The sequence below is a fragment of the Acanthochromis polyacanthus genome, chromosome 13 (assembly GCF_021347895.1).
Source record: "Acanthochromis polyacanthus isolate Apoly-LR-REF ecotype Palm Island chromosome 13, KAUST_Apoly_ChrSc, whole genome shotgun sequence".
Lineage (NCBI taxonomy): Eukaryota > Metazoa > Chordata > Actinopteri > Pomacentridae > Acanthochromis > Acanthochromis polyacanthus.
The window spans coordinates 35,963,981-35,985,777 of record NC_067125.1 but is presented as its reverse complement, the minus strand read 5'-3'; positions in this window follow the sequence as shown (position 1 = coordinate 35,985,777).

Here is a 21,797-nt window from a genome sequence, read left to right as displayed (position 1 = left end):
TCCGGCCCACCTGAGAACAGAAAGTCTGGATCTGGCCCCAGAGCCAAACTGAGTTTGACATGCCTGCTTTACTGCATGGGTTTCCTGTTTTCCTCTCTATCCTTGGTGGAGGTCTGCACTCTCTGAGTGCTTTTCTAGTTTAAGTTAAATCCCTTTAATGAACCATTGTACCTCATATCATGTAACTTTCTACATGCCAAAAAGTTAATATATCTCCTACCTTGTGTCTGAAAGGTTATTTATGCATCAAATTAACTTGATTCATAGGGTCTGATTTCATAGATTTTAGTCCAACCAATTCTTTATATTTGTTCCAAGTACCTTTACAGTACCAATACAACTCATATAACGCAGCTTTCCTCATAAAAATGATTCCATCTCCTATCTTGCATCTAGAATTCAAATACCTTGGATTAATTCGATTCATACAAATAAAATATTCCTGAATGACTCGATTCGTGATAAAGTTGGCTGCAAATAAATGAGGTGGTGGCGTTAGAGTGCTAAATATTTTAAGGAGCAGGTTTGTAAAATGATCTCAACAAAAAATGGATTAATGTCATCTCATTTCCCTGAAATAATGTCACAGAGGAAATTATGGCTGTCTGGACCCAACAGTAAAAAGCTCAGACTGGAAATCTCCATTATTCTTTGCATCTATATATACTGACACCAGAGTTTTTGTGGATACGTTATATTAAATGGCTGAAACAGGAGTTTGATCTCTGTACAGTGGAAGTTGAGACAAGATGCTGACCTAAAAGCAACGTCTAATTTTAATGCACTTTTAAAAGCAACGGGAGTTGAACCAACGTACTCCCAGTTAAGAAAAACCGACACACAACGGCATCCATTGTTCCCAGCACACCTTCATTCAGCAACACGTAGGGGCTTTATTTCTGTGGAGAGATCCAACTAAATCGTAATCTCGACCACTCAACTATCTGTTGCTTTTCTGTCCTGATCTTTAGAGGTATACTGCCACATTGTGACTTCCCAGCTATATATTTTTCTTTTGTTCTAACCACATTCTGAGAAAATTCTGCAAAATTCTTTTAGGACATTTCTTTCATAACTTTCCAGTATGATGTTCTTACAGGTAGGGCAAAAAGACCATCAGACCATTAGGCCTCACCATTTTAAAATGCACTCCAAATGTTGCATTGATAATGTCCTTTAACACAGTGGAAAGTTTTAAAGAACTGTTGTCACTCAGGACACACTGTTTGATCGGTGTTTGCTTGGAAATTTGTAGCAGTGAGGCATCTGGATATCATCATGAGCTCATCACTTCTTTGAATGTAATCTTTTGTGGCCACGTGTGATGTTTAAGCTTATAATGTCGGGGAATGTTCGTCTGTAAACATATAATTGGACCATCAACATGAGTAACATTTTAATAGAGAATAGATGATTAGTCTCTTGGCAACAAGAGGTAAAACAAAGAGCAAAACAACGAGACACGTTCAAAATACCTTGAATTAAGTCGAGCCATTTAAGGAAATATTCTTGAATGACTCTATTTGTGATAGTGCACTTTTAAAAACAACAGATGTTGAACCAAAGTACTTCTAGTTAAGAAAAATAGACACACAACGGCATCCACTGTTCCCAGCACACCTTCATTCAACATGTAGGCTTTTTAATGTGGAGGGATCCAACTAAATCTTAATCTTGACCACTCGACTATCAACTGTTGTTTTTCTGCCTGATCTCTAGAGCTATACTGCCTCAGTGTGACTTCCCAGCCATTTTTTTTCTTTTGTTCTAAACATTCTGAAGAAAGTTCTGCAAAACTCTGAGAGGATGGTTCTTTTTAACTTTCTAGTATGACGTTCTTACAGGTAGGATGAAGATCATTATGCCTTAATATTCCTAAATGTTCCCAAATGCACTTGAGAAAAAAACTGTAAATAAGATAGAAAATACAATGACTAAAAGATTAAACTAGTAATATAATAATAAGAAAAATACAGCACAGCAATATATAAAGTCAGGCTCTATTTGAAATAAATGCAAATTTAAAGAAGTTGGTCTTAGGCAGTGATTAAAATTCTAAGATTTGAGTAGTTTTACCATGGAAAGGTAAACTTTCCAGGTGTTTGTAGCAGCGACTGTGAAAGTGAAAAATTTGTGAGTCCGGATCTGGGAACATTCACGAGCATCTGGCTGGTCGACCTCGGTGCTTCAACTGTGGTGTGACTCTGCAAGAGTTCTGCACTGGTGCCAATCTATTTTAAACAAACAATTAAATAAAATTCAAATCAAGACTGAAGCAGATCAGGCATCAGTGGAGGGAACCCAGCACTAGACTAGATTACATTTTCTTGCAGCTGCGTTTTGAGTCAGACGCAAATGAGAAGACTTCTGTTGGACCACATACCGAAAATCACGGTGGTGACCCCCATGCATGCATACACCAGCATGAACAGTTTGTTGAAGTTTTTGAGGGGGAAATAGGGCTTTGTTTTGGCTTGAAGCTGGTTTTGAGCTTTGATCTCATCTGTCTAATCTGAAGTAGGCATTTAACAAGTGACTCACCTGGTGACAGACGGCGGATTATACTGACTCAAGATTTTCAATACCCATGAAATAGAGGAAAAGCTGAAAGAACTGCTTAGACAGGGAATACTTGATATACATGGAGGCAGAATGTGGTAAGGTGAGATGAGGTGTTTGTGTGTATTTTTAAACCTTCATAAAAATTTCCACAACATAACCATGCTATACTTGCAGTAGTGTGAGAACTTTTGATAGTTCCCATGACATGGCAAACATAATTCCTACGTGAACTTTAATATTTTTGATGCCATAGGGTAATGGAAGTCTGGTTCCTGTTGGGATATTGCTGATTCACACAGCGTACAGGAGGAGCAAACACATGAAAGTTTACATGGTAGTCTCATGAACAATGTCTTCTCCTTCCATGGTTTCTCTCTTTGTCTCAGTTGAAATGACCTCTGAAATATTAACTACCAAGGAGACAATACAAATAGCACAGAGGGTAACGTGTCTGACATGTAGTGTTGCTAAGCCTGTTTCTGAACCACCAGAGACATGTGTCATTTCCCTGAAACTGCTTACGTGATAGTAAGCCTGATCTGTGGTTTTCATTAACTGCACCACTGGTCAAAGGTTTTAGAAACCTCAATTTTTCCACTTTTTTACTGGAGATGATGTATGTTAATGTCTCATTTTACTCTGAAATGAAAACACAGAACACATAAAGTTTTTAAAAAAATCCATTTTGAAAACAAAATGTATTCTAAACTTTTGGCTTGTCAAAGTAACCACCTTTGGCAGATATAACAGCTGAACACACTTGTGGGATTCTTTACACAATGGAAATCAAATATTCTTCAGAAAGCTTTCCGCAACTCTTGCAGGAGTTCCAGTAAATGTGCGGCACTTCTAAAGTGGCTTTGCTTTTACTTTTCTGTCCAGTTCATCCCAAACCAGCTCCATGGGGTTTAAGTCTGGAGACTGTGCTGCCACTCCATGTTTTCAAGCTTACCATCTTGTTCTTTTTTCCTAAGGTAGTTCTGGCATAGCTTGGACTTATGTTTTCATCTTGCTGTAGGATGAACCCCCGACCAACTAGGAACGTACCAGAGGGTACTGCATGGTGCTGCAGAATACTGTGGTAGCCGTTTAGGTTCAGGGATCCTCTCACTCTGTACAAGTCACCGACTCTGGGTCAAGCAAAACAGCCCCAGATCGTCAAGCTTCCTCCTCCATGTTTGACAGTTACACAGTGAGGAACCATCCTTTCTCCTACTCGACGGCATACAAAAAAATTTTCGTGATGAACCAGATATTTCAAATTTTAATTCATCAGTCCATAATACCTTCTTCCAGTCTTCAGTAGTCCATTGTTTCATGGCCCAGGCAAGCCTGTTTTTCTTACTCTAGCGTCTTAGCAATGGTTTTCTTACTGGAACTTGGCCTGTCGAATTCGAAGTCTTCTCTTCACAGTTACAACTGAGACTTGCTAACTGTAACCACTATGAAGCCCTACTTATTCTAAACACACTCATTCCCAGCTGTGGCCTCTGTCAAGTCTCCAATGATCTAGGTCTGTGGTCACTGATGATTGTAATGTACTTTGTGGTGAAATATTTTACTTTTTGTTTTTAGGACCGGGATGATGGTTGACCGTTGCTGACACACACGCTTTCTCTCTCTCTTTCTTTAACCAGGACATCTGTTGTGGATTGAGTTCAGTGTCTGTTTTGTATTTAAAGGGATCACTTGGGACACCAGTTAGCACCCATTTCAACTCTATCTGTAGTGATTGAGTGACTGTAGATAGTTTGAATCACACTGGACACCATTTCAAGAGATCCAATATGTTAAAGAAGAAACCAGAGATTATGTGACAGGTTAAAAAGATATTTTTGAAAATTTACCATTTTTGAATGTAGCATGTTGAAACCCAACTAATCATTGTCTCCTTTTTGTAGGTTTCCCTGCTGCCATTTTGTCAGCACTGTTTTGTTCTTTATTGCTTTGTGGATCTTTTTATTGTGCTTTGAGTTGTTAATTTCTTTGCTGTTAAACCAACTGGGTGGTATATTTTCAGAACTTCAAATCTGTTTCAATGGAGCATCTTGTCATGTTGTGGGAAGGTTGGGTAGCCTTGTGTGTGAGTAAAGCACATTGGTATACGGCTGTACAATAGGGTGACCATATTCTGTTTCTCTGAAAAGAGGACACACTTCCAGCTCATGCGCGAAAAATTTTCAGCCCCCCCCATTTTAGGGGTTTTCCGTGGGTCAGGGGCTTTCTGTGCTTCAAACTCAGTTAAACAGATATTCTGAATTCCCCAGAAAAGAACACTTTACCTAGATATACGGAAAAATAGCCCAAAACACTCACAAACAGTTGCTTTATGAATAATATATTCATTAATTTAAAGCAATTCTCCTAAACAATATAATCAGTCACATACAAATATGGCATGCTCTTAGTCTTTAATAGTTATTGACTCAAGTTGTGTAGGAACACATGTATTCAGATGTTTAACAAAATAAATAATCATCTCTCTTAAGTCTGACACTTACACCTTAGGAAAAGTGAGGTAGAGTACCATTCTTCAAATAACCTCCCAATTATTCTATTATGTAAAAATAGAAATAATGCCTTCAAAATATTAAACAAAATGAAAAAAAGAGAGGTAGCCTATTCTTCAATGTTCAGTTAGCCCCATTCTTCAAAATAATGTGTCAAATGGCAAATGAAAAAAATATAGAAATAATGCCTCAAGTCAACAGTCCTTTTTTCCTTCTTTTTCCTTTTCTTATTAGCTACAGAGACATAAGTCCCAGCTTTGCAGACTGTACATTCTGCCTCCCATTTGACACGACCCAGACGAAAAACAGGAGTACTTTTTTCGCATTTCATCAGTGAAATGACATTTACATTTCGGTATTTTCTTTCGGTTCGAGTGTTCTCTCGCAGTGTGCCTACCTGCCTGTCAGCCTGTGAGGAGTGAGTGAGTGTGGAGCGCCTCGGCTCAAACTCCGCCCTCTCAGAGCGTGTTCCAAAGGAACCATTCAACGTGAATGATAAATACACTGGTCTGTGACGCGCTCAGCTAGGCAAGATCAACAACCCGGACATTTGAAGGACTTTATAAACGCCGGCCGGACAGGCTGGACAGCCTCTCAAAAGAGGACATGTCCGGGCAAAAGAGGACGTATGGTCACCCTACTGTACAATTTTCTCCACTGTGAGGACGCCTGTGTGACACCACAGGTGAACACAGATTTTACCAGTTTGTAAAAACACATTTCAGACCAGGACACTTTGTCCAATTTATCCAATTTATTTCAGGATGTCATCACTGTGTGGTGTGACAACGGCACAGCTCTGGACACAAAGACTCTCCAGCAAGAAACTAAAACAGCCTGCTCATCTCTGGTGCAGCCTTTCCCACCCTCCAGGTCACCTGCTGGACCAGGGTCGTCAGGAGGGCCTGCAGCATCATCAAAGTCAGATCACACCCCCAACACAGCCTTTTTCACACTCCTGCCATCAGACAGGACACTATAAAGTGTGACATCTAGAACAGATCGGCTGATGAACCAGACTATCAGGCTTGTGAATGACTTAATTAAGCACAGAAACACTGAATGATCTGAGCCAATTTTTTTCCCTCTTTCTCTATTTTTGCTGTGATTGGTGAACTATATGATGTGTAGTGGCGTCTGTGTGTTTGACCAGAGAGGAGAGAGAACATCTGCCTACAAAGAGCACAGGAGAGCAGGAAACGCAGTAAAACCTAGATGTACTTCAATTACATCGACAGCACAAAGGCAAAGTGTTAGAGTATGCCAAAGTTAAAATCTCATGTTCAGCCGGCTCTAAAAAATAACCTGCACAGGTACATTAGAACTGTACATCCATCAGTGCAGTTGTAAGAAAAAAGACAAACAAGTAAATCTGCTACTAATGAAAGTGTCAGTTTGTCTGCAGCGTCGCCCAGTAACCACCACAACCACCTACACCCAGAGGCTATGGGACAGTTAGTGCAAAAAGTTAAGATTTGATGATGAGTGATTCTCTAAGCTCTCTATGTTGTGTCAGTGTAAATGGTTAAAGGTTAATAAGTATTACACAATCAGAGATGGGATCTTTTTGTCAAACTGAGATGGGTATTTGTTTTTGTACTTTAAAATATATTTTGTAGCACTCTGTTCCATGTTAAGTATAATAAACCATATAAATAATAAGCATTATTATAATGTATGTTTTGTACACACACACACACACACACACACACACCACACACACACACAGAGAGGAGAGAGAGAGGAGAGAGAAGAGAGAGAGAGAGAGAGGAGAGAGAAATGATTAATGCTGCATGCTTAAGGTGCCCTAACAAGGTTCATATATTCATACTTCATCATAGATTGAGACTGCTGATGCTCTGAGTCTCTTAATCATGAGGACCTGATATGCCAATGATCAACCTTACTGTAACTGTCCAAAAGATAGTCATGTTTGAATGTTTCAAAGTAGTTAATTTCTGTCCTCATTTATAAATATTTGAATTTACATGGCCATTAAAACTAATTAAAAGCACAATAAAGATGTTAAGAAAGGTAACTTTGACACCTTTAAAATTGATGTCTGGATCTGCAGGAGTTACAATGGAACTGCCATGACGTCACACTGGTGGGCGGAGACAGTGGACTCGAACCCGGAAGCTGTGGAAACTTGGATTTCAGGGCTTGAATTAGAGTTTGCTGTGTTTAGAAGAGAGACTGGTGGATGCCTGGAGAATAAATGACGAGGGGATGTTGGGTCCGAGGCCTTCCGGATCTGGAGCAGGATGCAGGTGGTTAAATCTGGCTGTGGACTGTCTGGATGGACGGAGCTAGGGTGTTTTCTGATGTGGGATTTGAAGTTATGAACTGTAGTCACTGAAACAATTCAAAAGTTCTTGTTGATTATGCCGCTTGGATGTTGGATTTGACTGCTGAGAAGCTGTTGCTGGATTTTTTAAAAATTGTCTGAGGAGGAAAGGGATTTTTCCGGCTATGCTTGAGATTTAGGACGCATCATGTCAGCTTCTGCAAGGCCGATCATTTTGGTTTTAAATCTGTACTTTTGAAGACAGATCGGCCCGTCTGAGTTTTATAACCAGCATGATAGATCAAAAGAGGACAGCGGCTTGTAGAGGCTGATGGAGTAGGATGAATGAACGCTGCAAAGCTCGCTGAGTGGGTGGGCTGGACTTAAGTAGAAAAAGGACCTTCTGACTCAGAAGTCATAATTGGTGCGAAGCTCCATTTCTCGAAACCTCCCACTCATTTCTCTGCACCTGTAAGTGAGTTTTTCTAAAACATGAGCAGAACCCATGACTCTTTTTTTTTTGTTGTTGTTGTTGCAAAACCTGTCATGTCAAACTATTTCCTGTGCTCAAAAACAAAGTGTGTGTGGTTTTTTTTTAAGATCTTACACAACGCCAGTCAAAATAAAAGCACTACTGAGCATTCTTTATACACTACATCACCACCAGGCTCCAGATTTATCGATATTATTTAGAGTTTATAGATAATTCTGTAAATGCATTATGGATTTTTTTGAAAGAAACTTTCCACAACATCCAACACTTAAAATAACATCCTCTCTACACAACTTACTCATCTGTAGGGCTGGAGCTTATCCAGCTACCCAGGGTTCTACACATAGACACTGACAACCATACACACTCACATTCACACCTACAGACAATTTGGAATCACCAGTTAACCTCACTATGATTTTGGATGAATGTGAGTGTGTTTGATCGTCTCTATGCGTAGCCCTGTGATAGACTGGTGACCTGTCCAGGGTGTCCTCTGCCATGTTTTTGGACTGTGGAGGAAGCCTGAGAACCCAGTGAGAACCCACACTGCACAGGGAGAACATGCAAAGTCCACACAGAAAGATCCCAGGCCAGGGTGCAAACCAGGCATCTTCTCCTTAAAGTAATAATAAACAAAATGTTTCATGGAAAGTACATTATAGTACACTGAAACTGCAAATTAAAATTGATCACTCAGCTCTCAGATTCATTACCTGTGGCAGCTATTCCATTCTTCACAGCTTACTGTATGAAATAACTTGTTGTGTTTTCGGGCAAAAACACTTGAAGAAGGAAACACTACGCAGAGGAATTTCTTTTTCGTCTTTACTGTGGGCGCGCATTTTCATAACAACACGACACTTCAACACTTTCCACCACTTTACGACTGCTTACTTCTTCTTCAGTTCCTTATCAATAACAACGCTCCACTGCCACCTAGTGGACAGGTAGTATGAACTCTCAGGACACAACATTTCCCCCTTTCTTAAAAGTGTTACTTCTACACCAATCAAATAGGGTAATTGCAAAACATTTTCGAACACTATTGTCTGTAGTAGTAGTCTGAACGTTACTTCACCAACAACAATTTTCAGTACACATTTCCCTTTATATAATACTGCAACATAACTGCATAGGTCTTCTTATAATCTTTCTTAATATAACTAATGCAGCCGATTTTAAATCCTTATGTTCTCAAGTGACAAAGTCGTCCAGCCACTCAGGAGGTCTCCTGTTTCGCTGGTTTCTACTTGGTAGGCTGTCACTCGGGGCCGGCTCTTCTGGCCTCTGTTCTTCAGCAGGAAGAGTGAAGGTCTCAGGTAGCACCGACAGGTGTGAAGCATCCCAAGTTTTCCCATCTGTGAGTGTGTAGCTATGAGGTCCTTTTTTCTGCAGGACTTTGAAAGGCTCACTGAACTTGGATTTTCCTTTCTTAACATGCACAGGTTTCCTCACACGTACCAAGCTTCCTGGGTGCAGCTTAGGAGCCTTGGCGTGTCTCTTGGTGTCTGTGTTTGTTTTCATTTGTAATTGCTTGTTTTTGACTCTGTCTCTCAGTTCTTCGTCTTGAGCAGCTGTGAAATCGCGTTGGACAGAGAGTTTGGTTCTCATCGTCCTGCCATACATGAGCTGGAATGGTGATAACCCTGTGGTTGCATGCGGTGTAGCTCTGTAGGCTTGCAGGAACTCAGTGATAAAGTTTTTCCATGGAGCTCTCTCTCGCTCTGCAGTAAGAATACTTTCCTTTAACACTCTATTAAACCTCTCTACAGCTCCATTTCCTTGTGGGTGGTATATTGTTGTTCTGATGTGTTGGATGTCTCGTTCCTTCAGAAAAGAAGAAAGTTCTGTGGATGTGAACTGTGGGCCATTGTCTGTAACAACTGCTATAGGATTTCCTTTTTGGCTAAAAACAGTCCTCATGAAGTGAATTACTGTAGCCGTGGTGCACTGTGGAGCAAAACACACTTCTGGCCACTTTGAATAATAGTCCACCATAGTAATAGCAAACTTGCAGTCAGCTGGACCAATCTCGAATGGGCCAACAATGTCCAGTGCCAGCTTCTGCCAAGGCCCATCAGGCAAAGGAACAGGTGTCAATGGTGCAGGATTTGTTTGTGCGGTCTTGTCATTCAGCTGGCAAGGAACACATGTGGCAATGACTGATTGTACCAGCACATCCATCTTAGGCCACCAGTACAAGTCTCTGAGTCGCTGTTTGGTACGGACTATGCCTTGGTGGCTCTCATGTGCTAGATGTACCATATGTGAACGTAGTTGTACTGGCACCACTAGCCTGTAGCTCCCTCTTACTACAAGTGACCCATGTGTGGACAGTTCATTCCTAACCTGGTAGTAAGGCAACATGTCTGCAGGTAGACGCTTAGGAGACGCAGGCCATCCATTTGTCATATAGTGGCATAGCTGACGCAGTTCTGGGCAGGAAGAGCAGACATCAGAAAAATCAGACATGGGGACAGCAGTCAGGAGAACAGACACAGCAGCAACAGTCTCTGGCTCCATGTCTGGAAGGTCATTCTGGTGGTATGGCAGTGGCAAACGAGATAGGCAGTCCGCTGCATGGTTCTGTGCACCAGGCCTGTAGACAATATCATAGTTGAAACAGAGTAGCCTGGCAGACCAACGTGCTATTCTCATACCAGCCCTACCCATGCCCTTTGAGTTCAGGAGTGTGGTTAAGGCCTGATGATCAGTTCGTAAGGTGAACTTTGTTCCCCATAAGTAAGTTCTCCATCGTTCTGTAGCCCAGACACAGGCTAATGCTTCTTTCTCTACAACTGAATATTTCCTCTCAGCAGCACTCAGTGAGCGGGAAGCAAATGCCACTGTTCTTTCAGAATTGTCTGAGTGGATCTGTGTCAGGACCCCACCTAGTCCGTAATCTGAAGCATCCGTGGACACTATCGTGGGCAGTGAAGGGTCAAACATGGCAAGTGCTGGGCTGTCAGTAATAAGTATCTTTACCTGCTGGAAACTTCTCTGTGCTTCTTCAGTCCAAGTGAATGTGGCATCACGTAGTATTGCTCTCATTGGTTCCACTACAGTTGCATAATTTTGGATGAATTTTGAGTACCAGGATGTCAGACCAAGGAAAGATCTGAGGGAAGTAGCATCTGCAGGTGCTGGAGCGTCTCGAATGGCTACCACGTGGTCATCATTTGGCAGCAAACCAGCTTCAGTTATAGTGTGGCCCAGGTAAGTCAGCTTTTGTTGGTAGAATTTGCATTTCTCTGTGTTCAGACGTAGACCGGCTTCCTGTAACTTATGGAGTACAGCTTTGAGGCGCGTGTCATGCTCAGCACGGCTGGATGAGTACACTATGATGTCATCTAAATATGCTTGAACCCCCGGCAGACCTTGCAGCACAATGGACATCATTTTCTGGAATGCTGACGGTGCTGATGCCAATCCATAGCAAACGCGCTTGTATCGGAACAACCCCTCATGAGTTATGAAGGCAGTTAGATCTCTGCTCTCCTCATGCAGAGGAACCTGGTAGTAGGCATTGGCCAGGTCGATGGTCGAGAAGATGCTTGCTCCTCTGAGCTCTGAAAAGAGCTCCTCCATGTGTGGAATGGGGTAACTATCAGTCACTATAGCCTTGTTTGGTTCTCTGAGGTCTGAACACATGCGTATTCTGGATGAATTCTTTCGCTGCGTCACTACAATCGGCGACACCCAGGGAGATGCATCAATTTTCTCGATGATGTCGGCGTCCAGCAGCCGCTTCAATTCTGCAGAAACAGCATCCCTGATAGCAAAAGGCAATCTCCTTAGTTTTTGTTGCACTGGCTTCACATTATCTCTGACCTTGACTTTGTGCACAAAATTTTTCACACAGCCCATAGCAGATGTAGATGGGGCTGTAGTGACATGTGGAGATGAAGGTGGATCAGTAGGTGGAGGTGGAGCAGCAGATAGAGGTGGATCAGCAGGTGGAGGTGGGGCAGCAGATAGCACTCTTACTTTCTGTTCTGCTTTGAGAATCACTCTGTTTCCTTTGATGACAATATCCAGTGCTTTGATTAGGTCCAATCCCAGCAGTAGTGAACCTGACTCCACAATGTAGAAGGAAGCTGGGGCAGAATAGCCATCATGGTGTATCTGTGTATCCAGTATGCCTCGGACTGGGATTCTCTGCCCTGAGTATGTCACCAGTGGAATCTTTGCTTCTGTCAGGGGTAAATGACGGAATGCATACTCGTAGACATGGGCTGGTAATATTGACACTGATGATCCAGTATCTACTATCATCTCACGTGTCTGCATATTTGGGAATGTGCCTAAATCCACTTTGCACATTATTTTTTTTCCCTCTGGGGCAGCATCTTGCAGAAACAGTACAGTCAGTTCAGGAATAACAACCTCCCTCACTTCATGTTTTGGACTTGAACGACACACTTTTGAAAAATGTCCAGTCTTTCCACACGATTTGCACACTTTGTTTGTAGCAGGACATTTTGGAGAATTTGCCAGATGTTTATCTGAGTCACATCTGAAACATTTGCGAGTGTGTGTCGTCTTTGCTTCACCTTTCTTTTGTCCACCTGAACTGTTGAAGCGCCCCCCTCCTCTTTTTGGCAGCTTGCTTATCTCCCGTACTGGTACATCACTGTGTGAGAAAGTACTAGCATCACGTGCAGCAGCTTCCACTTGGTTAGCAATCTGTATGGCTTTATCCAGTGTCAGTTTATCTTCTAGTAATAAACGTTCACGTATGCGTCCATTGTAAGCTTTTTCGACAATCTGGTCTCGTAACATATCTTGTTCTGCATTCCCAAAGTCACACAATAACAGCATCTCACGTAGGGCGGAGACGTATTGAGCCATCGTTTCATCATGTCTCTGCGCTCGTTGGCGAAACTTATGTCTTTCAGCAATCACATTTACCTTCGGCACAAAATGCGCTCTCAAGGCAGCCACAGCATGAGCATAAGTAGTACCCGTTTCAGGCAATGTGTAGAAAATCCTCTGTGCTTCAGTACCGACGCTATGCAGTAGTACCGCTCGCAGTCGGGTGTCGGGCCACTCTTGTCCTGCCGCATCAATCACGAGCAGGTAGTTTTCAAACATCTTCAGCCAAGTTGCAAACGGCATAGAAGATTCTCCCGGGCATTGTAGAAAAGCAGGAGGCATAGGAGTAGTAGCCAAAGCCATCCTCGTCGCCAATTTGTTGTGTTTTCGGGCAAAAACACTTGAAGAAGGAAACACTACGCAGAGGAATTTCTTTTTCGTCTTTACTGTGGGCGCGCATTTTCATAACAACACGACACTTCAACACTTTCCACCACTTTACGACTGCTTACTTCTTCTTCAGTTCCTTATCAATAACAACGCTCCACTGCCACCTAGTGGACAGGTAGTATGAACTCTCAGGACACAACATAACTGACTGGCCATCTCTTGTAAGGTGAGACAGACATTGGTTTCTGTTTATTTCTAAAGCACTGAATGGTAAAATGCCACAATGCAGAATTTCCTTGTTAAATTCATCCCAAAATCACTATCCAGTCCCACGTGCTCACACTGCAATTGGTTACAGTTTTTCTCAATTGGTTTGGCTCATTTCTCGAAACCGAAATGACATTCTCAAAACTCTAGGTGCATTTTGCAAAATACTTTCTGTCATGATCCTCCTGCTCCGGTGCTCTGCCTCAATCAGCCAAATGAGGAACGGCTGTGCAGAGAGCACAGCCGGCTATACTCAACAATCACTGCAGTATATAAGCCAGCCTTTTGACAGATGCTTTGTTTCCATGTTCCCATTTCCAAGCCCATGATGCACTTTGCTGGACCCTGCACATTGCTCCTCGTTTTCTTCACTTGGCTTTCTGGACTAAATCACCTTTGGACTTTTTATCTGTTTCCCTGCCCTCGCCATGTCTCCCTATTTGCTCCATCTGTTTGCCCGCTTCCACCATCTCACCCTGGACATTTTGTGAGTCTCCCTTTTCCGGTAACTTAGTTCTGTTTTATGTTTAGTTTAAATCGGCCTTCGGGTCCGCCCTTTGTTAGTTTAGTTGCGTTTATTTTATAGTTTTTAACCTCGGTCCCCGATCCTTTAGTTTGTTAGATTCTGTTTAGTTCTCCCTCCTGCTCTTCCCTCACCTGTATTATTTAAGAGACATTTCTGTTTGTCTACATTCTTTAATTTAATTAAATCATCATTAATTTCACCCTTTTGTCTGTGCCTGCTGCTTGGGTTCACCTCTGAATCGTGACAACTTTCTATGGTTCCGCACAACACCATGGATTACCAGCAAAATGCCATATCTCTCTCAAAACACTTCATCCATGCCTCAAAACCAAATACTCCTCTCGTGTAAATAGTCAGTGGCACCAAAATGACACTTTTTCCTCAATACCTTCAGCACATTTCTTGAAACAAAGTACGTTCTCAAAATCATAGGTTCATTTGGCAAAATGGCGTGGATGACTTGGCACAACTCCATGGATCACCAGCAAAAGGTCTTATCTCTATGAAAACAATTCACTCGTGCTTCAAAACTAAGCATTTTTTTCATACAAATGGTCAGTGCCCTCAAAATGCAAAGTCCCTGTAGGGTTGTGTGAGCACTACTAGTCAAAAGTTTAGAAGTTTTGTCACTGTGGCAGATGAACATCAAATATCCCCCATGTCTAACAGTACAATGGTGTAAAAAAAAAAAAAAAACCTCAATAAGACAAAACAAAACATGAGTAGTCTTTAAGTTCTGATGCACACATGGCACTTGCACAGACATGGGAAATTTATTCTTGCAGTTTCTCAATTGCTTTTACACATTTCTCAAAACCAAAATCGACATTTGCAAAACAGCTCACACAAATTTCAAAACTCTGTTTCATCTACTTACAAGCAAGTTTGATCTCAACAAAATGCAGGATCACATCCAAAACGCTTGCAAAGCTAATGAGAAAGACACTATATATTCACAACTGAAATGAATGCTATACATTATGTTGAAGATAAAGTAAAGCAATTTATACAGCTCAACATACTGTGAATAAACTTTTTAAACACAAAACAGAAACAGAAAGTCACGCTGGGTTACCCTCCACTTTGCTGTTCACCCCCTCATTCTCCCTCTTCCTTGTCATTTCCCTCGCGCTCCTGTTGGTCTGGCCACATATTCTCATCCACATCACACCTTATCCTCTCCCTTGCAATGCCACGGGGGAAGAATCGACGTGCATGCCGAAACCATCCACTACATTGGTCTGCGGTGATATCATCACAAGCGGCATCCATTGCTTGTAGCAGGGTCCTCTGGTTCTGAGCTCGAAACTCGTATACCTTCCACCTCCAAGCTGAAAAAAACTAAATTGGATTCAGGAATGGTGAGTAAGGTGGTAGGAACACCATCCGCATTCTGGGGTGTGCAGTGAACCAGTCTCTGATGCGCTGGCCACGGTGGAAGTTTACGTTATCCCACACAATAACAAATTTTGGGAAGTTAGGCCCAACCAACCCTCTCTCATTTTCAGGAATTAGTTCTAAATCGAGATGATCCAAGAATGCCAGGAGTTTTTCTGTATTGTATGGGCCAAGGCTGGGGATGTGACTTGCCACACCATTCTCAGAAATGGCAGCACACATAGTTATATTGCCCCCACGCTGGCCTGGGACATCAACTGTGGCCCGGTGGCCGATAATATTCCGGCCACGTCTTCGTCCCTTGGCTAGATTGAACCCAGCCTCATCCACAAACACAAAGGTGTGAGGAGCCTCGTTGCCTTCCAAAGCCATTATTCTCTGCAATATAATGAACAAAACATCTCATTAGTTATAAGTTACACAGAAAATCAGACAGTACATACATCAAATTGCAAAGGAATGCTCCATGTTTCCCTCCACCAGCTCTATCCGTTTCAACAGTGGTATCAAAACTAGTTGAGATAGAGGTACTGTGAGGCACTATGACCACTATGCATTTCCCATCTCATGATGGGAAATACTCCCATTTATCTTCAGGAGGCACTAATTGCAGCTCCTTTGCCCCTTTGTAAATGTTTAGACATTCATTACAGTAAAAAAACAAAAACAAAGAAGGATAATAGTTGTATTACAGTAAGCATATCTATAATTTCTTTGTCTTGTTTTCTAATATTCAGTAAGCACTCAGTACTCAGTGATCAGGTAAAAACTGAATCTTAGAAAATTGGGAATTACAACTTTTCAGTAAAACAGATTATGAGACAACCACGCACACCACGTACTTACTTGTACATACTCGTAGCGAAGTTTTATCACTCTGTCAGAGTTCCTCTCAAATGGAACCCTGTAAAGTTGCTTCATGCTCATCTTATGCTTTTTTGAAACTCTGTCCATTGTTGAGATGCTTATGGCATTGATGTTCTGAAAAATGATATTGTCCTCTAGGATTTTAGGATCTCTCTCAATGTGATGTCATTATTTGCCATCACTATACTGCAGATCTCATCCTCCTGTTGCTGATTCAGAAGATGTCCTCTGCCACCCAAATAAGAAAGTCGTACAATCCTAGACAAAATAACAGAATATTACCAGATCTGAAGTAATGAGTTACTAATGTAAATGTACTATTTAGTGTTTATATACAGTAGCTCAACTACTAGCACACCCACCCATAAAACTCTCAAAAATTTGTACAAACTTGCCTAGATTACTCACAATGTCCTGTTAGAGCACAAAATCATTGTTTACATACCTGTTTTCCCTGCCAAAGGTTTGGATGATAGACGAAACTGTGGAGCAGGGCACATTAGGCTGCACTCTTTGACCTGCCTCTGCCATTGTTAGGCCATGGTTGATTAAATGGTCAACAAGAGTAGCCCGAATTTCATCAGGGACAGCTTGGTGTCTGTGTGCACCTTGGCCTCTTCCTCGTATTCCACCACCACGCATTCTTATAGCTCCTCTTCTTCTTCTTCCTCTTTCTTGAAACTGGCCGGGTGCATCCATGTTCAAATATTGAGCAGATTCTGATGAGACTTCACATTTGTTTGACTCGTTCATACTCATGCATAGCACCTGTCATGTACCAGAACACAGTGTCTGATTGGCCATCTGAGATCTGTGGCCACCCCTTCATCAGTCCAGATCTTCTTTCACCTGACAGTCAACTGCAGTAATCAACTCAGCTAAATAGGTTGAAGTGATCTACAGTAATTCAGGGTGTTCCTGACATATTTTGGGACTTGAATAAATTGTTTTGACTGTGACGACTTAAACATTGAAATAATGCTAACATGTTTTGAAGGGTATGACAGTTTGACTGAGAAGTGACAGTCAGCTCAGATCACTGACATATATTCACATGGTATTTGTACAAACTGTAGGAGATTGTGTTTAATCATTTGCAGAACTGTACTGAAACATTTAAAATTTGCTTAAAGGAATGAAAAATGTCCAATCCATTGTGTGAAAATGCCCAGTGCTTTTGAGACTTGTCCATGTTATTTTGAGAATGTCATCTCGGTTTCCAGAAATGAGCCAAACCAATTGAGAAAAACTGTAAAACGCTCTTTAGCTGCACATACAGTTGCAAGAAAAAGTATGTGAACCCTTTGGGATTACATGGATTTCTGCATACATTGGTCATAAAATATGTTCTGATCTTCATCTAAGTCATATAACCAGACAAACACAGTCTGCTTAAATAGTACAGCACAAAAAATGTATAGGTTTTCATGTTTTTATTGAACACGACAAGTAAACATTCAAAGTGCAGGGTGGAAAAAGTATGTGAACCCCTAGGCCAATTACTTCTTCAAGAGCTAATTGGAGCCAGGTGTGAACCAACCTGGACTCCAATCAATGTGATGAGGTGGAATGTGTTGATTAAAGTTGTCCTGCTCTATAAAAGACACCCACCAGTTTAGAATTTCTGTATTATTGTAGTATTGCCTGATGTGAACCATGCCTCGCACAAAAGAGCTCTCAGAAGATCTTCGATCAAGAATTGTTGATTTGCATAAAGCTGGAAAGGGTTACAAAAGTATCTCCAAAAGCCTTGATGTCCATGTGCCAACGTTAAGACAGACTGTCTACAAATGGAGAAAGTTCAGCACTGTTGCAACTCTCCCTCGATGTGGTCGTCCTGTTAAGATGACTGCAAGAGCACAGCGCAGAATCGTAAATGAGGTGAAGAAGAATCCTAGGAATTATCTGAAGACCTACAGAAATCTCTGGCACATGCTAAGATTATTGTTGATGTATCTACCATAAGAAAAACACTTAACAAGAATGGAGTCCATGGGAGGACACCACAGAGGAAGCCATTGCTGTCCAAGAGAAACATTGTTGCACGCTTGAAGTTTGCAAAAGAGCACCTAGATGTTCCACAGCACTACTGGCAAAATATTCTGTGGACGGATGAGACCAAAATTGAATTGTTTGGAAAAAACACATAACGCTATGTGTGGAGAAAAAAAGGCACAGCACACCAACATAAAAACATCATCCCAACTGTGAAATATGGTGGAGGAAGCATCATGGTTTGGGGGTGCTTTGCTGCCTCAGGGCCTGGACGGATTGCTGTCATCGACGGAAAAATGAATTCCAAAGTGTATCAAGACATTTTGCAGGAAAACCTCAGACCATCTGTCTGCCAACTGAAACTCAAGAGAGGATGGGTGATGCAACAGGACAACGACCCAAAGCATAAAAGTAAAACAACAACAGAATGGCTTCAACAGAAGAACATCCGCGTTCTGGAGTGGCCCAGCCAGAGTCCTGACCTCAACCCGATTGAGATGCTGTGGCATGACCTCAAGAGAGCGATTCACACCAAACAGCCAAAGACTATTGCTGAACTGAAACAGTTTTGTTCAGAGGAATGGTGTAAAATTCCTCCTGATCGTTGTGCAGGTCTGATCTGCAACTACAGGAAGTGTTTGGTTGAGGTTATTGCTGCCAAAGGAGGGTGAACCAGTTATTAAATTTAAAGGTTCACATACTTTTTCCACCCTGCACTTTGAATGTTTACCTGTTGTATTCAATAAAAACATGAAAACCTACACATTTTTTGTGCTGTACTATTTAAGCAGACTGTGTTTGTCTAGTTATATGACTTAGATGAAGATCAGAACATATTTTATGACCAGTGTATGCAGAAATCCATGTAATCCCAAAGGGTTCACATACTTTTTCTTGCAACTGTAGTTGGAACATTTTGCAGAAAACATTAAAGCTTGGTGTAGCCGTATCTGATGACCAGTTTGAATCATGATCATTGACTAATCTGCTTTTGAATGTGACTGTTTTTAACTGTGTTCCTTTCTTTGTTGTCTCGTTGATTGTTGCCTTTTTATTCTGGTGACTATAATCTCAAGATCATTGTAAATGAGAGCTTGTCCTCAATTATTCCTCAAGATTTCAATAAAGGTTGAATGAATGAAAGACTTTAGTTTGAGTCAGGCCAGAGGATTTCTTCTACATCACAATTTTCTCTTTAGCCAGATAACCAGGATAAAAATGCTTTGATGTGCTGCATCCCAGCTTGCCAAACTCCACAGAGAAATATCACAGGAAATACCAAAGATTATTCCTTGCCAGCACTGCTCCCAGGAGACCACATGCAACAGAAATAAATTTTGGTGCAAGAGCAACACATTAAAAGTTGAATGAATGAATGAAAATTTTGTACATTTAAAATCTATTTATGTTTTTTATAAAACATATACAAGAATCTGTGCAGATTCTACTGCAAGAAAGATACAAATCTGTGCAATATTAATACTTTATGAGTGTTTCTACTTATGAAAGAGTCTGTGATGTGTGCAATATTGTTATTTCTACATCCACAGAATTTGGACAATCTGATCAAGTACTTTGTTTTTTATATTTGTCCAGAAGGTTTCTACGTTCTCCTTTGCTGCTGTAACAATTCAAACTCCCCCACTGTGGGATTGATAAAGGATTATCGTATGATTGTTAATATTTTTCCCTCCTCCAGCAGTTTATTAACCTTTTAATTTTTTTTATTAGATTATTACAATGAAAAAATTGGTGCATTGTGAACAAGTCTGTCTTATGTCAGCAACAAGTCTGTGTACCCTGTTAGCTGTGTTTTTTTTTTTTTGTTTTTTTTTACACAGCATTGCTGATTTCCATTTCCCAGTTGTTGTTCTAAATTCTCATCTTCCTGTTATTGTCTTCCTCACATTTCATTTTTGACAGGTAGAATACGCCCAGTAGGCGGTTGGTGTCCCAGTTGTGGCTTGAATGTCTGTTCTCTCTTCTTCCCTTGTCAGCATTTTAGAACGAGTTTTAATGCCTTTATTACAAATCAGTCATGCTGACTGTTGCAACCTTTTCTTTAAAGTTCATGTGCCTCATTGCACCTGGAACAGCAGCAGTTTGCATAATCTCTGACACGTCGCACAAAATCACTTTTTAGGTGCTTTTTTTTTTTTGCAAATTACTTTAAATATGCAAAGAACTGATTAACGTTTGAAATTGACCGTGAACATAATATGCGTTGCTGTTCTGGATTACAAGTTGTTTTTCTTCTCAAATAACAAAAAAAAACCTGTACTTTGAAATGATATAAAGAGATACATATTTTTCTTTCATACTTCCATTTTGTGTGGCATCATGGTGATTCGCAATTTTTCATAGCTGTGGGAACATAAAGTAGACTGAATGACAAATGCACTTAGTAAACAGCTGCAGGAGTCAAAGTGAGGCTATAAATATAAAAGACGTAAAAGGAAAGTGTTGCCACACTATGGTTTGACGAGCAGCAGCTCGATGATCTATGGAACCTGCGTATCTGGTTACTGGTAGACTCTTAAATGTTTCTGATTTCATAATACAATACAGTAAATTCAACCCACAAACGAGAACTGACTTGTTTTTTTGTCCTTTACAGAATCCAGTTTGATTCTGCAACACAGCTCTTTACTGGAAGCTGTCAGATGCTCATGGTGGTAACACTGAGGTCATTAGAGTCTTTTATTGGTAATTTGAACATGAATCTGCAAAGTGGTGGAATTAATCCAATTATTAAGATCATGATGGTATGGAATTGGTTATTACTGTTGTTGCTGCAAACCTGTCTAGCAGCATGGACCATGTCACACTATAGATAATTAACTTAGTTTTCTTATCTCTTGAACACTACGCTTCTTATGCCTGAGGCTGCTTCTGTCTATCATATGACGATGAACTGGTAGAATACCTTGCAACAAAACTTGCTTTGCTGGCAAGGCTAGTGAAAAGTAGCCTGTTACATTGCCATCATCTTTCACACAAAGATGTATTTGTTGTGGTTCCTCAGTAGTGGTAGCCTCCAAGTCGATGGCTGCGTAAACTTTACACATATGACCATAAAAGTCCCTCCAGTAATGCTCCTAAGGATCATGGAGTGCAGTTGGTGGTGGTCACTCGTAACACTTTAGAAGTTTTTTGGGCCTCAGGACAGCTTGAATACCAGAGTTTATTCTTGGCTCAGTTGTTATTTTGCGCAGCATGGAAAAAATGATGTGCACTGTTCTCCTTTTATACAGTTATGCAGCTATCAGAACAGCCAACCGCAGACTGCACAAGAGGCCTGTTGTCTCACGGTCCATCCATGACAAGAAGCACTGTTCCGGGATGCACTGTTCTCCATTGTGCATCAAAAAGAGATCTGGTTTCTGCAAACATCCTGCAGATATACTTGCACCATTGTCTTGCTGTTAAAGACCCTCTTTCACTAAAACAACTAATTTCCTCTGTCTTGCCTGATTGACAGACTTAAAGAAGAAATCATAACAGACACCTCTCACATTTTCCAAGAATTTGCTGATTTTGCAAATGTGTCTTGTGTCAGCAGACCAAAAAGAAAAACATTAATACAATTACTGGCAGCTGTTTCCATTGTTTTCCAAAACTTGTAGTATGACTTCCCATCATCCTGTGATTGACCAACCTGACCTCTGAAATCGTTACATTTCT